This window comes from Corvus hawaiiensis, chromosome Z, assembly GCF_020740725.1.
Source record: "Corvus hawaiiensis isolate bCorHaw1 chromosome Z, bCorHaw1.pri.cur, whole genome shotgun sequence".
NCBI lineage: Eukaryota > Metazoa > Chordata > Aves > Passeriformes > Corvidae > Corvus > Corvus hawaiiensis.
This window is the reverse complement of record NC_063255.1, coordinates 10,691,563-10,713,237: the sequence shown is the minus strand read 5'-3', so window position 1 is coordinate 10,713,237 and position 21,675 is coordinate 10,691,563. Positions and strand designations below refer to the sequence as shown.

Below are 21,675 nucleotides of genomic sequence, written 5' to 3'. Positions count from 1 at the left end.
CCATGGCTTTTACTGCCAAGGAATACAAACACGAGGGATTTTTTAAATTTTCCTTTCACTAGCAAGACAGCAAGGCTGATATCCCCACCACCCTTCCTCTGAAAAAAAACCCCCATATAAAACTGGACCTCTTGAAGTTGTATTAAGAATCAGTTTCAAAAAGAATCTCTCTAGCAAATGGTTGCAAGCCAGTTTCTTAGCATACTCTTTTTACACAGCATTTGAAGGTCATTCATCAGAATGTTATAAGGTTATTACTATATTAATACAGTAGTCAATTTCTGAAAATTAATTTCACTGACTTGCAAGACTAGGCACTCAAAACTATAAAAGCTTCAATTCACAGGTTCAGCCTGATTCTTTTTCCCTTGCAGCTGACATATATATGACATCTGAGCTTAATCTGGAATGAACTTTTAACTTCTCTGGAGTGTGTTTTGGAGTTGGGGATGGTTTGTTTGTTTGTTTGTTTGTTTGTTTGTAGTTTTTCTTTTCTGTCAAAGGCTGTTGGGATTCATGTCTTAAAATAAGCTAAACTGTCTCTGTACTATTTCAACCAATTATAAAGGCACGTCATGTAAGTGCCATGCAATAAAATCCCTAATGTAACAGCCCCCATTCAACAGTCAGTCAAGCGCTTTCATTCTCATACAACTTTCTATCCTTCCAGCTGAGAACTTACAGGTTTATTTACTGAGTTTATTAAATTAAAGATATTTTTATTTTGTGCTCTGAACTTTACTGTTCACCTGATCAGCCATATTTAACATGGGCATCTGTAAAGGAGAAGAGTTACAGTGCTGCTCTGTTTTTGATGAACAGCATTTACTATAGAAAATGCCTAGAATCTCTGACAACTCTCCAAAGAAAACCAGTTTGCCCAGTCTTGATCTCATTATCAGCAATAAATCAGGTTTTTCATCTCTTTTTAGTCAGCAAAGATTACTATGGTACAGTCATGAAACAGATGCTATTGTTACCTTGGAAATTACTACAGTCCTAGATTTCAAGAGTGTTGCTGCACCATGAGGTCGGTGCTCATGTGCAAGTCCTCATACTGCAGCCCAGAAACTTCTGCCTAGCTTCTGCTGTTGAAATCTACCTCAAAAGGGGAAAAAGTGGCTAAGTGGCTTAATCTTGAAATCATTGCTGTTGCCAAAAATGGTTTATGGCCTAGTTTCAGGTAACAGTGTGGTACAATTTGAATGCAAATATTATAAATGTTCAGTGATCAGTTTTCAAGGTGTGCTGGAGGTTGCCTGTGACTTTAACCGACAGTCCTCAGCTGCTGTTTTAGGGACAGCTTGTCTTTACAAATCTTGTCTGTATATTTATTTATGCATCTCCAGTTATAATGACTTATAATGACAGTGCAGTGGGAGTAGCTGTCTCTCACTGCCAAGTGCATCTTCTTTTCTTGGAGCCCAACCATTCGTGAGAGGAAACAACCCAACAAAATCACAATTATTCTTTTTGGTCATTTCTCAAATGATGGACCTATTGTCTTTCTAACTTCTGTTTGGAATCAGATGTACCTTCTTGGTCTTTTACCAATAAATGCAAGGGAAATGAAATCTTTCTTCAGAGTACAGAATATATCAGCTGCCTCTTGAAACCAAGCACAAGAAGGCAGAAATGTTAATAGGAGAAATGAACCAACACCTTCAGTAATACTTTGGCCTGCAAAATACTCTTGTCCAATTCCCCGAATCTTAAAATACCTCCTCTGCAGTTTTTAGTAAGAAATTAAGGACAGGGTCTAACTCATGGTTAGAAGTTCTAGTTCCTGCAGTTATTAAGGGTCTCTCTGCAGGCAGGAGGAATAGACAAATGTGTCCGGGGATGAAACTTTTTAAATCTCACCCTCTGGAGACCTCACTTCCCATCTACAAGCAGGGAGAAGGGACTTCTCTGCATCTGAAATGTATTCCTCATGAGGATAAGTGCACTGAAGAATGTCAGGCATTTGCACTTTGACACTACAGCTCTGTCAGTGCCGGACACAGACCACGTTACAGAGGCTTTGCAACAAAAATGTCAGAAAATTTACTGTGTCAGGGTAACTGTGTGATAGGGAATAGAGTTTGTCTTGGCCCATGCTTCTGCAATTTCCTTAGGCATTAGTGATGGCTGAGGAGCCAGAGGCTGTGAGCACAGTAATTACTTCCTTCAGATAGTGAAGAACTGAGAGCCTTTTTGTGCTCAGAGATGAGCAGTCCTCTGAAAGCCAAATGAATTCAAGCAGAACACAAAAATGGAAAATGAATTGTGGTAGCAACTGATCACAGGGACTAATGGGGGTTTCAGTAAGCTGAGAAAGCAAGAATTACTGTAGTGCAAACAACAACTCTTCAGTAGAAAGACAAGTACATTCTGTGTAAAGGCATGGCTTTCTGAGGAATCTGGAGGGAAGGCAGTCTTTGAAGATTGCCCAAGAAATAAATGCTCAAAGTTCACAGGCTGACTTAATCAAAGCAAGTCACCCATTAAGACCTCCTTCACATCCCAAGTGCTTTGTACCTCAAAGCATATCTCCTTTCTGCACACAGAAAAGAAGGCTTTTCTCTATAATTCCGTTAGTGATATCTGTTAGGATTTTATAACAAAACTACCATCAGAAAGCCATTTATGCCTTACTTTTATGCTAGTGTCGTTTGTTTTGGTGGATTCTGTGCTTTGTTTAGTTTAGCCTTCTTCTGGCTGAGGATACAATCTGTGTTACAGACTACTGTGTTCATTTCCACTACCCATTCTTCCTGAATCTTGACCAGTCTGGTCAGGGAGGATGAAAAGCTCTCTTGCACTGGCAGAGCAATGGCACTCTGCATAGAACAACCTACAGTGAAACCTTCTGTTCTCCTGGATCTCAGATGCTGATGTCCACAGCAAAATTCTCTTAGTGGTGGTGTGGGCCATGAGTGTGATAGGACTCATGGCTACCCAACACTTGGGAAAGGAGGAAGGGTGAATTGAATCACCCAGCTTAGTAGAGTCAAATCCAAAGATGCTATCTGTCGAGGTTAAAAACCAAAACAGACTTATGCACCTTCTGAGGCCTTTTCCCTTAGCAGGGGAAATCACTGTATTAAACCATTCTCACACAGTTACTGGCAGAGATACTATAGGATCACCATGTGGAATAGCTTTTAGTAGGGAAAAAGAGGGATCAAAAAGTGACTAGCTGGAGGGACAAGGCCTTTATTTAAACACCCTTGAGGTGCCTTGGTCACAAGACAGAGTCTGGCGGGAATGCACTCATGCTACTCTCAGACTCTGCCCAGACTACAATCAGAGGTTATGCCACAAACCCTGGTGACCTGGGAGTTCTGCTGGTATTTATCATCCCAGCAAACAGTCCACTTGCCAGCCCAGCAAATTAAGTAGCTCTGGGGTGGAGTTGCAACACAGTAGACTCATTGACTTATTGTGAAATAAGCAGAATGTTATGGAATAGCACAGAAGATCAGCAGAGGATACACAGGACCAAGATCCCCTTTGTCCCTGCAGGCAGGATTACCGGGTAATGGCATACCTTTAGGAAGTCTTGCTGCTTCCAACACTTGCCAGTACATATCTGCTCTAATTGCCTTGTTTAATTATTTTTGAGTCTCTGGTTTGCTTGAGTCCTACATTTAGGGCCAATTTTTGATGCTTATGGAACAGCGAGAAGAATGAGTATTGTAATGGTCACAGCAGCATTTTGTTTCTGCTCTTTCAAGCTGCATTTCACATTCAATAAAAATTTCATGGATTCTGCCTTTGAAATAGAAGAGGGGAGCCTCATCCATCTCAATGATGATGGTTTGATTTAAAAAAGGAATTAAACCCCTACAGTAATAGATGGAAGTCAGCTGCTCTGCTGCCTATAAATGGCCAGGACACTAATAAATAAATATCTTGAGTGCCCAAATAATGGAAACATTCTTTTTAATAGTTCAAGGCACTACCAAATGTGTTGTTAGGCTACATTATGGGGACCTGGAGGAATTTTTTTTTTAATTATAATGAAATACAAGAGGCAATTTTGGGGCGGGAAGACGAATGGCTCAATACTCTAAAAGGAAGTTAAGAAGCAGTGAGAGACATACCAGCAAAGGAGATTTCCATGTCTACTGTCCTGACGGAGTTGCATTATATCTCTAGAGAAGGCAAGAAGAGGTAGTAACCATGGACTAAGCTGGCAGCCTTCTGAGGGAGAAAGAACAAAAGGTTGAGATAGAGAAGAAAAAGGAGAGCTTAATATTAAAAATGGTAAGAAAGACAACTATCATATCAAATTTGTACTTTGTAGTATAGTGATAGAACACTTACAGGATAAAGTGGCACATGTCTGAATGCTGCAAAGAATCTAGGAAATATGAAGAAAAAGTGATCATCCTTACTACTGAGAGGCAAATTGATCCTTTTCTCCCTCTTGCGACGTGGAGATATCCAGGTCATTACAACAAGAGAAAGGACCACGAGATTCAGTGCATCTAGTCTATTTCTATCACTAAAAATCAAGTCATTTTCATCTGTTGTAATCGAGTGTAATTATGTAAAAAATTAGCAAGGGAGTACAGTTCTGGCTTATTCTGTCAGCACTGGATTTTGTTTCAGACCTGGTTTTGAGGTTTTATTAGTTTCACATGCTTTGAAAGAGACCATTTCAGTCTGTTGCCCAGGACACTACAGATGTTTATCATTCCTATTTTAACAAAACCACAAGGTCTTTATTGCCATAAAATGGCTATAGAAAATAAGCAGCAAAACCGTAACTGATAGCATTCATTAGCTCATTCTGCTATTATGCACAGTTTAACATCAATGTTGCTTTTTTGTCTAGTTTAATGACAAATTTTCTCATTTTACTTAACAATTTTGCTCAAATTTTACTTAACAATAATCATGGTCTTCATTTTGCTTGGAAAAAAATGTGGTGATTACCACCCAATGGGGACAGATGGGGATTAGACTGCTATACAAAATAATGTGTATATTTGTAAATTTAGTTCTTTTGTTTGAATAATTCATGAATGAATTGAATTGAATTGAAGAAGACTTGATAGATACTATGCAAATGAGACTAGCACAAAAGTTTTGTTTGTTTTTTGCTCTAGTCCCACAGCCCTGTGATTTCAGAGCTTGCCACAGCTCTTAGCCCCACTTTGATTATCAGACACCAAGCACGTTCTTGGAGTTGGTACTCTCAGACCAGACCCTGTAAGCTGTGGAAAGAGACCTCAAATGTTGGCATGCAAGGATGCATCTAATTACTTATCTTATTAAATAAATGTCTCAGTGCTCAGTGTAATACCTCTGTGTAGTGGCCGTTCCGCCTGGATTCAGGTGCTGCATTTATTGCTGCAGCTGCTGTAGATAGCAAAGCTGTCATGGGTACATGAATGGCCTGGCCCTGTGGTGTGGCCTTTATTTGAAACTGGCAGACAAAGAACAGCCAAAATTTTTAAACTGCAGAGTTCAGAACAGTAACCATCTCCTAGGATTAAGAATTTACAGATTTTATTTTAATTATGTAAAAGAACAAGTCAATTCAGAATAGCACTAAACTTTTGTTTGTGACACATATCTTCCCTGTCTCCTTTCCTCTAACGTACTTATTCAGATGGATATTTCAGATATATATAAAAAACTTTCAAGATAATAAATAAATCCTGAGTGTGGGGAAGGGAAGATAGTTTCCCCCACCATGCAGGAGGGAAAGAGTTAATTGATGTCCTGTAACAGAAAAGCCTGTGAGTCCAAGGCACTGAAATCATGGGTGCAGAAGCAAATAAATGGATCAGTTACTAGATAAGATAGTCTTCTTCCAGAAAACCTTTGAAATTTATGTTCTGTTACAAAAGTGTGCTGGGACTGATCATAAGGAGCCTCAGCCTCTGAAAACATTAACCTGAACTGAAGCATAGCTGTGCAGCTGAAAGCAGGGAAGGAAGAAGGTGGGATCTGAAAAGGATGGCAAAGATTTGGAAAGAATATTAATATATATAAATATTAACGGATTTTTTTGACATGGAAGAGACTCGAGAAAGTGAGGCTTGATATATCAAGCAGCAACTGAAAGGAGCAATTGAGACAATGAGCATAGCTGCTCTAGTAATTTTAATTCCAACTCTGTATTTCTGAACTGTGATCTCCAACAGCTGTGTCTGGATGGGGTGAGGGGAGGTTGTGGTGGAAGATCACTAGCTGTCAGGAAAACTCACAGGAGTTTACACAAAGCACCATTTAAAAGCTGAGTGAATTGACTCAAAGAGAGCTTTTGTTTGGGTTACATAGACAGAAAACTGGTAGATGTTTGGATAGAGTATGACAAAAAACCGCTTTTTTTTCATGCTACTAGGTTTTAAGTTATGGAAATTAATTAGAGACAGCTCAAGTAGGCAGATGACCATGTCTACATCTGTACTACTAAGTGAAACAGAAGCAGTCACTGATGGCCAATGCCACACTATACAGCTTTTGGCCATGTTTTCCTCTGGGCCCCCATCCAGCACTCGTACAGTATAATGATTATTTCTGCTAAAATTGTGTTAAGGCTCAGGTTTCAGTCTGCCAGACCAGTGTTTTCATAGTGTGAAACTGCAAAAATCTGCTGCATACCCCTGATGTGTACCATGCTATACCCATGTACCCAGGGATTCAGGCGCTGCTGGGATAGTGCTGGAGGACAGTCTAAGAGCAAGGAGCCAGCTCCAGTGGTTTAGTCATCTCTGTACTTTCTACTGGAAACAGTTCCCAGCCAGTGCTATCCCCCTGGCATTGTTTAGGACTTGCTGACTCAGGTCAAAACTATGCCTAAGAGTGTGTTAAGTGATGGGGGTGATACGGGGCCCAGTGAGCAATCTCATTGCCTGCTCCTGTTTCATTTTTAATTTGCACTGAAATTACTTTCACTAAAAGAGAGAAGATGGGATTTATTACAAGAGGAATACAAGTAATGAGTGGATCCAGCTTTGTCAGCAATGTTTAGGGAATCATAGTACATAGGTACATGTAGTCCTCCTGCCGCTGCCTGTCCCACTCCTCAGGGTGGCAAGGCTTCTCATCTTCCCCTGCAGCAGTGGCCTCTCTTCTGACAGCAATCGCCAGCTCCAGCAGCACCGTAGTCTCTGTGGCTTGCTCTAAAGAAGGAACCGGGGGCAGAAAGATCTGTCAGACAAGGGACTTTGCACAGAGATAAGTCAGTATTAATGAACAAAAAAGACAATTCACAGAACAGTGTGTTTCACCCACCAAAACATGTGATCTGGACCCTGTAATCTCTGAGAAACCTCAGCAGAACCCAAGGTGGGGCTGGATTGCTGGGAGCTTCCAAGAAACAAAGCACTTTGCTCACACTAGGTTCAGCGAGTGGACCACACCAGGACTGATGTGAATTTCAGATTTTGTGGCTCCAGAGCAGACAGATCTAATTATGGGAGCCAAATACCTGTATTTCACTGCTCCAACCAAAGTCACAGGCTTAGGACCTTGGGTAGCAGAACTAAGATGACAGCTGATCTTCAAGTGGGCAGCTTTTGAATTACATTCTTAGAAGTTCAGTTCACCGGAAATTTTGAAATGTTCAGATTTTGGTCAAAATCAAAACAAAGCAAACAAAAAAGGAGTAGAAAAAAATGTTTGCATTGAACTGGAAATTCTCCTTTTAGGGCAGGTCAGCAGCAAGATTATTAGGACAATGAAATACAAAGCACCAGGTGAATCTCCATTCATACTAGAATTGACTGTTGATTGTGTCAGTCTTCTACCTGAGAGGTCACTACAGCTGCTCACTAAAATCAAAGTCAAAGCAAAACGGCAATAATGTAACTATCAATATACATAATGAAAGAACTGGAAAGGAAGTGAGTAATTTCAGGTAAAGGACAATTTTGACTCATGAAGAAAAGGATTTTTGCTGTCCATGAATGTATTTAAGCAGGAAGTCCAGTGAATACTGATAACCACTAGAAAAGCTGAGTTTTGATGTTCCTATCTCAATGATGCGTTGCTTAAAATGGGCTCTGAGAGAGTTTGAGAGGTTTAGATGACACAAGAGCTGGAAATTGTGGACACCTGTATATAAACTGCAGTGGATATGTTGAAGAACATCAATCTTCCATCTCTGCCTACATGAGTAAGCAGTTTGGAGTCAATGGTGTGCACCTGTATCTCATGATTCCTAGCTGTGAGGATGTATGTAGGCTCTTTACATGATACTATGTGATGGAGAAGCCTCTGTTTCCCTTCTCAGCAGTTATTCAAAACTTCTCACACTGTTCTGGTTTTGCTGTCTCTACACTTCATTAAAATCATCAGGTTGTGAGGAAAAAATAAATGAGGCAGTCCCAGCACATGAGTAGATATACAGTCATGACAATATTTTGTTGAAACCACTGAAATATGTACATATGAAAGACAGTAATCTTATTATTGTAATCCTTGCTCTGCCTGACCCAGCCTATCCTTCCCAGCTATTTCTCCACTGCAGGTCAATGGATGGGGCTTGAAGATTCCAGTCCTGTAGGCAGCTCTGAGCTGCCACTTCTTTAGGGTGACATAAACAGTGTCTGTGCTCCACAAGTAACTGAAGCTATACTTTCTTGTGAGATGCATCTCCAGAATTACAGACTTCCCTCACATTTCCCTGTCCTTGGGAAAGTTAATGATTTGTTCCGTATTTTAAATTAAATTTCTAGGCTGCAACAGGAAAAGCCTCTTATGGAGAGGCTTTGACCAGGCGTGGATTGATCTGAGAGTGAGGGCAGAGGCAGAGCTTCAATGCTGAGTCCACAGCCCTGGCTGCTCACCTCCTCATCGTGTCAGGCCAGTGTCTGCACTAGGAGTTATAGCTGAAAACCACTAATTCAAAATTATAAAAGTGAAAGATTGAATTTATGGAAATGGGAAACAGCAGTTTTGTAACAGTTTCTTACTAGAGCATGACTGCTGAGGTCAAAGTCATTAGTGTTCCTGTTAAACAAGAAGTAGCACAAGTCTCAACATAACAGAGACCTCCTCTTGGCTGTGTCAGCTATATTATGGGATTATTTCTTTATAGGCTATTTCTAGACGTGGCCTGTGTCAAAGGTTTGGGCTTGCTGGATATCCAAGCGTCTGTTTACAAGCGTCAGGATGGATGGAATGTTATCAAGTACAGTCAAAGGCAACTGGAAAGGACACATCTGTTGGTGCTCCATTTCGGGACTACAGTTGTGATTAAAAATAAAATAACCAAACAACATTGCATAAATGTTACTGCCATTGTTTGAAGCCATTTAAATATTGCAGTTGCAAATGACTTCAAGGCTGCTATCTAAACTGCACTAGACTCGAGTAAACAATGAAAAATAAAAGCACAATATAACTTAGAATTTTGATAAAAGACCTCTTTTCCCTGTTTGTTGGTTTGGTCTTTGTGACAGTAGGTAACATAAAAATCTTGTAAAAAACCTTTGAAAAAAAAAGAACAGCGGAAAAATTACATGCTTAGATTTAATTTTATATGTCGTGTTCACTCTGTATGTGTTGTTCTGTGTGACTCTTTGTATGTGAAATTTTCAGGTCCAGTAATCAAATTTGTACAAATTTAATTTAAGAAATTGTGTGCGTTGTGGAGGAATATGACGAGCCAAGTTGAAATCATGAGGAGATACAAGAAAGCAACAAGAGGAGTAAGGATATCTAAAACACGACCACAAAAAAGACCTTGTTGGTAAAATAGAGTTATGAATAAGATAACTAACGTAGTAGGGCAGTCTAACATTAAAGGACATAGCCCTGCACTGGTGCTGAACTCCAGACAAAGGAGAAAGCTGGACTCATTAAAAGTGGTGGTGGTGAAAGAAGAGGAGGACTCAGCTGCTGCCATCATTAAACCAAACCACTTTGTCCTGGGGTGACGTTATGAAGCCGCTTTGTTCCTTAACCGGCCACTCAATGCCCGAGGACTCTGTGCCTTTAGGATGGACCTGGGGGGGCCGGAGCCAGGACCCGAGGGGGCGGGAGTGCGCCGGGAGAGCTGTGCTGCTTTTTGGTTTCCTTTGTGTTCCAGCTAGCTGGGAAAAGGTTCTGTTGGGTTTTTTTCTTGTTCTTTTTTCCTCTTCCTTCCCCTTGCCTCACTGCTTCCCTTCCCTCCTCGCCGGTCCGGGGAGCCTGCGGGGGTGGCCCCCGTGGGCCCATGGGGTGGCCCCGGCTGGTCCTGGGTGTCTGTTCCCTCTCTGAGAATTTGCTGTATTTTGAGGTTTTTTCCCACCCTGTTCTACCCTGGGGTTTTTTCTGGTGTTAATAAACAGTTTGGTTTTTTTCCACTTTCACTTCTTGTGACCCACTTGTCTTATTGGTGGAGGAAAAGGGGAGACCCTTTCCCCTTCGAAGTGTTTCCTCCTTTAGTTTTGTCTCCAAAACCGAGACACGCATGAATAGAGAATATGTAGTGGAAGCCTTTATCATGAATAACACACACAACAAATCATTCAACACCCAACGCACAGAAGCAGAGAGCCACAAGAGAGAGTTTAACTATCCAAAGAATGGGTAGGACAGGAAACATCAGGAATAAATCAATTAGCAAGCTCTATACTGAAAAGCATTGGTCACCATTTCTATTTCTGTGTTAAAAACAGAGAGAAGAGAGGCTCTTCTAGGTGTGTTTCTCACCAGTGAAAAGTAGCTGCTTGAGAAAAGAATGATGAAAGCTGACTTGGAGACAGTGACTGAAATTACAGAGTATACAATCTTAAGGAAGACTATAGGGAAACAGGAAAAAATCATGGTCTTGAAGTAGGCAACTTTCACCAAGTCAAGTCAATAAAAAAGTCAAAGGAAAAAGTAACTAAGTTGTAGCAGAAAACATAAGCTATTCTTATCAGAAGGGAAAAGTATTGAGAGAGAGATTAGTTTAGGTAAGCCAGGAACTTTTCCTTTATCTCAAACTCACAAAGTTCCATCTGAAAAGTGGAAATCAGATCAAATTGTAAAACATATAAAATAACAGCACATGTGTAAGATCCAATCAGAAAACTAAGGCATAAACCAAACATAGCTCTAGACAACACTTCAAAAGGAAATGTGCATTAAAAATAACAAAGAGAAAAGAAAATTACGGTTGTTTTTCCTGCCTATTTGTGAGACTGGAGGCGAGGAAATGACATAACTGATGATCCCAAGAAGACTGGAATACTTAAAACCTTTTTTTGCATGTGACAAAAAAAGCTGCAGACACCTCACTAGCATTAAACATTCATGAAAAAATGTTAAGTACTTACTGTAAAACAGGGAGGAAATATGACAGGAGAGCATTATGGAATAGTCTCAAGTTAGCCAGACAAGACAGACTTTGGCCTGGGATATTTTATGAATGAGGTGAATTCTTCAGATTAGCAATTACTTTAGAATCTGTCAAAAACGGCTAAAAGGTTTCAGTCTGGGAAAGGACAAAAAATAAAAGCTGCCTTATATAATGAGAGGGAAGGAAGCAGAGGAAGAGGAGGCTGGAAATAATAAACTAATCTATCTCATTTCAACTCACAGAAAAAAACCCCAGAACCAAATCCAAAGCATATCTAGAATCAATTAAACTATTTGTAAATCCTTTAAATGAAAAGTAATAGCATAAAAACTAATTTGCTAATGCATATCTTTTTGACCCATTTTCTTTCTATTGATACTGTCATATCACAAAATTACAGGACTTTCTTTGTTCTGACTTTATTCAACCTTTTCTTAACAATCTGGATAACACTCTTAATAAGCTTGGAGATGAGACAAAGTCGAAAAAAAGTGCAAATATGAATGTGTTGGAAGACATAATTCAAATTCAGAATTAGCTTGAGAAATTGCAGTGGTGGAATGAAAAATGGATGAAATTTTACATGAGGTACTGCACTTAGGTGGAAATAATCAAATTTAATGCTCTGGTTTATAAATAGCAATATAGCCTTCAAGCCTTTCTCTTCTGAGCACTCTTAGAACATCATGTAGAGAACTTGGTCCCTTTGGGGCATTTTACTTAGGAGAAGATGTGGGGCAACTGGAGAACACCCAAAACAGTGCACATGATTAGAAGCAAAGAGAATGTGATCCATGATGAAAGATTTTAAAAATAGAGATTGTTTGACCTAAGACAAAGGAAAAACTATCGAGTACATGGCAATTATTTTCAAACACAGAAGAGAATAACCTGACCACCAATTTCAATGGGGATAGAAGAATTCTTGAATTTAAATTGTAGCAAAAAAATAAGAAATAGGCGTTATGGAAAGCATTCTAATAATAAACTTGTGAGTATCTGACACAGGTGGCTTTAGTAGGCAAGGGAGTCTTTGCCACTGAGATACTTATAAAGCTAGTCAAGAAAATACCAAGAATTAGGAAAGGGCAGTAAATCCTGCTTTGGGACACATGAATGAACTACACCATGAATAGCTAACTCATAGCTTTTGGCTTATTTGGCTTCTCAGTAATTCAAATGTGGTTACCATGTCAAAATAATGACATGTCGAGCATGTCAAGCACATGATGAGCAGGTGGGCTGTTCTGGTGTAGGAGCTACAGCTCAATTTGAGTCTCCATCGATGAAAAGAAGTAGTTATCAGATGTTGGGGAAGATGAAACAGGAAAGCCTTATAAATATGACTGCCTGACAAAAGATTTTGGGAATATGAAAACTACAGGTAACATCGAAATGAAAGCCACTTTTGAAATACCAAGTCTTAGTTACTGAACAACTGGAAAACAATGGTATGGCCGACTGAAGGTAATCCCCTCTTGATGGAACAATACCCTCTGCTTGCAAACAGGTCCAAGGGTCAGAGCAGACCCTACTAGCTCAGCAGAAGGGGTCCAAAGAGTAGTTTTTAGAAGTTAAGATGTAACACTCTATGGTAATATAAGAACTCTTATAGGCTGTATGTAAATGCTATAGGATTTGTATCTTGTATTAGATTGGTTAGTGACAATTAGAATATTCAGTACAGAAGATGATTTATTGTATTGTAACCAGGACTTCAGACATTCCTTTCCTTACTTCCATTCCACTCCACTCTTGCTCTTACACTCTCTCTCTCTCTCTCTCTCACCCACTTACTCTCTTGCTCTCTTGGGCCTGCTCAGAGCTGAGTCTGGCAGCTCTGAGCAGTGCCCCTATACCCACGCCTTTTGCAATAAACCGACTGTGTCCCAAGACCTGCCTATAGAGATCTCTTGTCTCCATCCGTCTCCGTCCCGACCGAACCCGCCCATAAACCTACAATCAGATCCTGTTTAGAGTGAAGTCACCTATTTTTCTGGAACCCAGCTTTATATGTAGCTTGCCCCACATCCCATGATGGAGCTCAGGAGTTGTGTAAGAGCACTGTTGTTCACAGGACTCCTGCTCTTTGGCCTTCCCAAGACATAAGGTACGCATCGCACGGCTTTCATCCAAGGTAAAATATTGTTATGTAACTCCGTTAACCAGAAAGGCTGGAGACATGCCAAACTGGATGACTCTTGAGGTCATTTCTGTGTCAGCTGACTTGAGTCACTGCTGCCATCAGTACCATTATGAGCATTAAGAATCATCAAAGTACAAGCATGCAGGATGAAGAGTTTGAAATAATCATATGCAGCAATTTCACTCAGGCAGTGATTGAGGGCTAGACGACCACAGATTGTGTGGATGGACAGCAAAAACACTTTCTGTGAATGGATTGGAAAGTCCATGGGAGGATCTCATGGAGGAGAAGAACTCTTCAAGTTAGAACAAAAGGATCCAGAGATCTGTATTTTGACTATAAGGTGGTTATGGCTCCATTCAGGTTACTGACAGGAGAATGATCGGTGTAATCGCATCTGCAAAAAAGGCTCTAGAAGGGAAACCAGGAAACTACAGGCTTGTGGGTCTGATTTTTACACCCGATTAGATGGATGATAGTAGAACTGGAAAGCACGTGAACAAACACATTCGTTCTGAAGAGTCAAAATGATACCTGCCATCGTCTTAAGAACTTCCATGTACATAAAAATGTTCTGCTTTGAAAGAAACTGCCCTGTATTTGAAGGACAAAATAATACAAGTCAGATTTTCCTCTACTGATATTATAATTTTCTCAAAATAGTGAATTGTTGTAAAAACCCAAGCTTGTCAGAAAAAGGTTAATGTTGTCTTGAACAGAAGAACACCTGATACGCAGAGATGGCAACAGCACGTATTTTATCAGTCCATCCATTTCAAATCCCTTGTTGTCACAAACATCACATCTGTCAACTAGAGACCTTAAGCTGAATCATAAATTAAAGGATGCTGCTGTTCCTGGAACTAGCAGACTTATGAAAACAACAGACAAAGTTACTGTCTGGCTTTGTTTACACTCTTTGACTACCAAGAAATTTAAGTATCATCCTTTATACACTGTGACCTTGACCAAATTATTGTCTGTTGTCTTTTGCATGGCAGCACTACTGTTTCAGCGTAAAGTGAATTTAAGTACACAAATAATCAAGCATGGTGTCTGTTCCAGCTTCTGTGTTCTGCTTTCCACCTAAATCTGAGAGACAAAAGAACTTGAGATGGAGAGCAGGAATATGTAGCAAAAATTGCAGAAAAATACTCATGAAACATGGGTAGACAATGAATACATGCTCTGAGAAATAAAATGTAAAATACTTGGAGAAGTGAATGAGTTAGGTCTATAACGTGTTAGAATTTAGGGATTCAAACACAGGAAAACAACCAAGTAGCCTTGTGTTGCAGTGGGGATCCTGCAACACGCATATATCAAACCAGGAGTCCCGTGGAAAGGAAATATATACGGACAGACAGATTCTTGCTAGATGTTTCAGAGATGTTTATTTCTCCAGCCGCATGGCCGGAGCTCTGCCCAGGAACTGTTCCAGTCACGGGACCAAGGGTCCTTCTGCCCGCGCAGGGAACACAAACCAACCAATGGGAACGAGGCTGAGCAGGGGCAGGGAAACCCCGTGTCTGTGCCCTCAGGGCCCCTCTCCCAGGGCTACACGGCGGGGGAGGGACCCCAACACCTCACCCGTTTTATTTTAATAAAAGGAGAATGAAAACAACTGGATAAACATAACAAGAACCGTTTCAAGACAAAACAAGCCACCCTCCTGAGTCTTTAAATGTCCAATCAGATTCTCTGGAACATCTTAGGGCTGACAGAAGGGAGACAGAATTCTCTGAGCATGCTTTGTGGGGAAACTGAGGCAGGAGAAGGTTTAACTTCTTCCCTCCCCCTTTTCATCCCCCACTCGGCATTGGAAAGGGATTTTTGGGGAAACAATTGGCAAAGGTATGGTTTTGTGAGGGAAACCATGGATGAAAAAACGGATTGGGAATACACTGGGGGTAATAGGACATAGGGTAAAAGGGAAAGGTGGGATTAGGAAAGGGAGACTGTAGGGGGGACTTACAATGGAGATATTGTCTAACATGACTACGATTTTTTGCATATATACTGCCTTTTACAGGAACACCATCAGGCCCAGTGACCTGCGATGCTTGTAACCCTTTTCTCCCTAGTACAATATTAAATTCCACCACCTCTCCATCTCCCAAGCTTGGGATGCATTTTTCAGGGTTATTCTTTTTAATAGCAGTTCTATGCACGAATATGTCTTGCTGGTTGTCACACCTTGTTATAAAACCATAATTTTGCTTAACATTATACCATTTTACTATCCCTAAGGTCTTAGTTACTATGATCTTTTCCTTTTTCTGAGTGGCTGCTGTTTTCTGTCTCGCTGCGTCTTTGCTCTCTCCTTTGGTCGCTCCCGTGTTGGATTGTCGGGGCTGCTGGTGCCTGCGCGCTCTTCCCGGGGTCGCGTTCGGGGCTGCGCGGGCCGGGCCAGGCCGCGCCGCTCAGTTCTCCGTGCGTCGCCTCCTCTGGTCGCAGCTTCGCTGCCGCTGCCGGGCGCTGCACCCACGTCTCGGCCGGGCCCCCGAGCGACGACCCCCCCGCACCCTGCTCCAGCGCACATTTCGGTTCGGCGCGGCTCCGTTCCACCGCCATCGCCGCCAGCTGCCGCCCGCGTGCCGCCCCTCTCGGTCGAGCGTTCACGGGGCTCGCTCCACCACGCGCTGTGCTGCGCCGTGCGAGCACCGTCGGGTCCCGCTGCTCCCGCTGCGCCTCGCTCCACCACCGACACTGCGGCTCGCGTGGCTCCGCCCGCGCGCGGGAACTGCCTCGCTGCTGCTCGCGGAGCGCTCGGCGCACGTGGCCTGGGCCGCACGGTCCCTGCGCCAGGCTTCCCTTCGCCAGGACACAGCTGACATTGCTCAACAGTCTCGGTAACTAAATAATATTCACGAAAATATTCTTCCATCGGCATATATTTTGACTCCAATATTAACTGTGTCCAAACAGTTTTCCAAAAGCCCTTCGTAAGAATTAAATCCCAAGAAACATAGAAAAAGTTCTTAAACAACCATGCCAGGAAGTGTTTCAGTTCTTTTTGAGCTTGAATCAAGCTAAAATTTACAAATCGTTGTTCAAGAATCATTTTAAGTTTAAGATAAATGTCCATATGCGGCTCTGAGAGCCAAGAGTCTTCCCACGGTTCCTCCATAGTTTAGATATGGAATAGCAAAGCAAAACCAAGAAGAGGAATCCAAAGTTTCCAGGGTTTACTCACACAAATCAGTCGCTTAGGGATCGGGGATCGTTCTGCTCACAATTCTCCACCATTATGTTGCAGTGGGGATACTGCAACACGCATATGTCAAACCAGGAGTCCCGTGGAAAGGAAATATATATGGACAGACAGATTCTTGCTAGATGTTTCAGAGATGTTTATTTCTCCAGCCGCATGGCCGGAGCTCTGCCCAGGAACTGTTCCAGTCACGGGACCAAGGGTCCTTCTGCCCGCGCAGGGAACACAAACCAACCAATGGGAACGAGGCTGAGCAGGGGCAGGGAAACCCCGTGTCTGTGCCCTCAGGGCCCCTCTCCCAGGGCTACACGGCAGGGGAGGGACCCCAACAGCCTTGTTTAAAGTGTCTAAACCTTTGGGACACTTTAGACAATAGCATTGTAGGCAGAAGCTTCACCAGACAACTTGTCCTATTGGTGGAATGAAATGGAGGACAATGTGGACACATAGGTGCAGGAAGTGGTCTCAGGATCTGGATTCCAGCTTTGCAATATGTGCCTAGTCACAGTCTTCAATAAACCCTTGACAGGCTGAGGACGGGATTCAGTTAAGATCCAGAGGGCAACAGTAGCGCATTCATAAAATAATATACATACACACACACACATATATATACATTAAAAATATATGTATACACATATACGTACTATAGTATGTATTCATTGATGTTTTTCACTGTTCATTTCGAGAAGTTCTTCTGGATAGCGTAACATCTAGGATGCAGAACAACTAGTATAGAGCTAGAAACAGGCCAGGACGTCAGCTTTGATATTTCTTATATTAAAAAAAAAAGACCAGTGAATTAATCAGTTGAAGTAAAACCTTCATTTCTACACTGCTCCATCTCCCTTCTTCAGAAAAAAGAGACAGCAAAATGCCACAATTTGCACCTTTTCCAGAGAACCAGAAAGTCATTGTATTCATTACATGGCCAGATAGGTCTTTGTTTTATATTAGCTGTAGATAATGACATGATGGATGACTTAGAAACAACACAGAGAGAGTAAGAGACCTCAGGCTGTGGCAGTGTTTCTTCATTTTTTCCTTCCTTGCTTTGCCTGTGCCTTCTTATCCTGCATGCGTGTTCACATTGATTCCTTGAAGATTAGTTCCTCAGAGAAAATTCTCTGCTTCCACAGATATTTATTGGTTTGGTAATTATTCTGCTTTCATATAAAGTATTTGGGGGAGCTTTGCTCTGTAGCTTTAAAGGAAGCAACCCAGACAACCCACAAACTAGATTTTTCCACATATTCAGAGGCTGAGAACAGAGCTGCTATTAAATATTGTTTTTACTTTTACATACAGCAAGCACTGTGCATTCCCAGCTCTCGGTACAAGTCTGATCATGGTTGGAATATGCATTTTATTAGTGTGGTTTCTTTTCGTGGCAGGCAATCATGTGTCGTGGTACTTTTTTCCTGCAATTCTACTTATGATGGAAATTTAGATTAAAAGAGAGCTTCTCTTCTTTCAGCTATGCTATTCTTTATTCCTTATATGAATAACGAATATTAGGAAGGTGAAGGGAGGAAAGAATTGACTTCCCCCTGCATAGAATTTTTACTTGCTATCATCCTATAAACAAATATCTTGATGGAAAACACAGTAAATGCCTAAAAGACTGATTTACTCTCCATAAAGGTTATCACCTAAGTTTCACACACTATCAGTGGACTTTCTTTCCCCTTAAGTTTTCTAAAAGCATGACATAAAGAGGGAAACACATAATCTGAATCATTTTCTCATTTCCAAAAGACTAACATTTTCCTTTAACATTGCCCATTTTTTATTACCATCTAGATAAAATCAGTGGCGATTAATTGGAAAAAGATGTGCTGTATTACGAAAAATGATGGATTCATAGTCACTGTCCTTGGGGGCCAGTAACTTATACCTGTCCTGTTTAATATTTGCATCAATGACGTGGAAGAGGTACCATGTACTCTTGACCAGTTTGCAGATAACACCAAACTGGAGGGTCAATATGCTCAAGGGCAGGCCTGTCTCATAGCAGGACCTAGACAGGCTGGACAAGAGGGCTGATGTGAACTGTGAGAAATTCTGCCAGGACAAGTGCAAAATCCTGCCCTGGGGAGAAAGAAGCCCATGAAGTGGTACAGAGAGATATTGCCAAACTGGAGTGACCCAGTGAAGCGCTACCAGGATACTCAACTCAGGAGCTGGAGCATGAGCCCCTCAAAATAATGTTGAGGGACAAGGCTGTTTCAGCAATGAGAAGGGGAGGCCTTGGTGGCACCTCAGAGCAGCCTTCCCCTTGCTACAAGTAGGGCATTGAGAAGACAGAGCCAGGCTCTCCACAGCAGTGCATGGTGCACAAAGGAGAGACAATGGGCATAATGAGAACTGGGAAGTTCAGAGAGGAGAAGTAAGGAAACCTCTTGCCCTATAGGACAGTGCAGCAGTGGAGCAGTTTGTCCCCAGATGCTATGCAGCCTCCATACTTGAAAGTGTTTGAAACCCATCTGGGTAAAGCCCAGCAAGATTTGCTCTCTTCACTGACCCTGTATTGAGCTGAAGGTTGGACTGGGGAGCTCCTGAGATCCTTTCCAAGCTGTGGACTTTCTGTGTTTATGATTGTGTCAAACAAGAACCCAAGAAAATAAGATGATAGATTTAAAATGCAGTTATGAATGCACAACATGAACAATATCTTGATTTCATCTGTTTCCTGAAGTTTTTCATGCAGTTTTGAAAAACAAAAACTCTTTTTGTAATTAACATAAGTAGTTTTTCACTCAAGAGAAACATATCCATGCTCATTTTAACCTCAAACCACAGGGAATTTTAAACTACTCAGACTAAACTACCTTTTTTAAGGCCTCATTTAAAAGCTCTGCAGGTAAAACAGTATCAATTAAGAGTGCATTTTGCACTATTGTATTAGCAAAAAGCCCAACAGAACGTCACTGTATTTCCTTTCAATACAAACTCTGCTAGGCAAAGAAAACCCTTTTTTTCTAGCATGGACCTTGCATGTGTGCCTCATTATATTGATAGAGAAATAAATAAATGAACTCTGCTTTTGCTGATTATAAGCAGCTACTGCCTGCTAAATCAAGCTACAGGAGTTTGGCTGACAGACTTTACCAACACAGCTATACCTTTATGTTGCAAAAGCTCGGATTTTAGTCAGTGCTTATGGTAGGCACTCACAGTAAGTCTGGCAGAAATTACAATCAGCACTTGCTTTAGACACTCAACAGTGAAGGAACCTCTTTCAGATGAATTATCAGAGACTGAGCGTTGGAATCCTATTTGACATCCTGTTGATAAACACTGCATTATACACTAATGTAAACAGAGAGCATAACCAGACTCAGACATGATTTTGTCTTCAGCACTTGGTTCCAGAGCATCATGCTCAGGAAGGATTGGACTTTCACTACGCTGTTTGGAAAGGCATGAAGCAGCAACTGCATGTACAGAGAAAAGGGTAGGTGTAGGCATCCCTGGATATTATGTCAGAACAAATGGTCAGAATTCAGGTATCTTTACTGAGTGTCCTCAAGCCAGTCTTGCTTTTCCAGTCTTTTTAAGGAGATTGGACAGAATCTGGAAGAGTGGTAATGCAGCATAAATGAAAAAGTGAAGGACATGGGCATAGATGAAATGATACATAGTTTTAAAAGTAGATGTTTCCTAACAGATGTATAAAAAATACAGGCAATTTCTATATTGTTGCTGAGCTACATTTTAGATTCATGCTTCATAAGATGCCAGTCTTGGATACTTTAAAACTAATTTCTCTGGGCGATTTAACTACTACTAGCAGTACAGAATAACTGTAATATCCCCTGAAATCCTCCAAAGAAACTGAGAATAATCGTTATTAAAAGACAGACCTCTTTTTAATAAGAGAGAAGCCAAAAGACCACTGACCATTTATTATGCAATTTATTTGTATTTGAGTGATTAAGAAAATTCAAAATATTTGTCATACACACAAGTTACACACAGCCTTGTGCTTTCACAGATCCAAGGCCAGCTGTAGACAATGTGGAAACTCCACTCTTACCTGTCTCCTGTCTTTCCAGCCCCACCCACACCCTCACAAACTTTCTGATTGAAAATTACTTTGGCTGCTTTTGCCTAAATCTGGTCTTGTTGGCAGTGTACTGTGTTTGACATCAGTCCTCATGAAACTAAACTACCTATCATGTGAAGAAATAAAAAACTTTATATAGTGTAGAGAAAGTCCAGGCAGATATAAACCTAGAATATATAATAAATCTATGGATTTATTATTATCCAAGTTTTTTTGTACATATAATGATGGAGCAGTAAATTTTTTTCTCTGGTTTATCTATGTGTTATTTTACATGCTCAGCTCTCACTGCTACTTGGTTAATGTAAACTAGTTTGTCATAGTCTCAGGTGTTATTATGTTATAGGAATGTTGTATTAAACAAACCCCATAAATATCTCTGGACCTGGAATCTTCCTCTTTTAACACAGTGCTTCAACCACAAAACTACAGGGCCAGTATCAGATCTATGGTTGCAATTTCTAACACAATGACTTATTAATCATGCTTTGCCATAGCTTCAGTACAAGAGGTAAGAATGAAAGGCCTGGATAACAACCACTAGTTTGGCAGCAGAGGCATCTCCCAAGAGAAGTGGGTGTGAATCCCCTGACCAGTGGTAAGAACTGGAACTTAATGTCCTTTGCATCTGTATTAATGCAAATACTATGGTATTGCTTGATACTGTTAAAAAAATTCTGTGATTTTGGATGAGGAAAAGGCAGGAGATGGTTCTGGTGTAGAAGTAAGAAAGATGAACCTGTGGCCCTTAGTTTAAAACCTCAGTGATACAATGTTAATAAGTTGTGTACTTATTAACATGTCAGATTTTAATTCTCTTAAGTCAATTGGAAATTGATGTGGTCACATCTTACAGTCCATCTTACCCCTGGTACATGTTTTTACCCCCCTGGAACCACACTTTGTTCTAGGCAGAGCAAGCCTGGATCACCAGCCCAGTTGAGGGCAGATCACTTGCTGCTTGCAGGTCAGCT

The 21,675-nt window shown here is 41.1% G+C and overlaps 1 protein-coding gene and 1 long non-coding RNA gene across 2 annotated transcripts in view; one reads left to right on the top strand and one right to left on the bottom strand.

The window, feature by feature from the left end:
• GHR (growth hormone receptor) overlaps nt 1-21,675 on the top strand; it is a 154,297-nt gene that overhangs the window by 12,681 nt on the left and 119,941 nt on the right. The window lies entirely within an intron of this gene.
• Nucleotides 6,892-17,468, bottom strand: LOC125319718. The gene is made up of 2 exons (XR_007200871.1): nt 17,280-17,468; nt 6,892-7,124 (listed from the first exon to the last, which is right to left on the bottom strand). It is a non-coding gene; the product is annotated as an uncharacterized LOC125319718 (long non-coding RNA).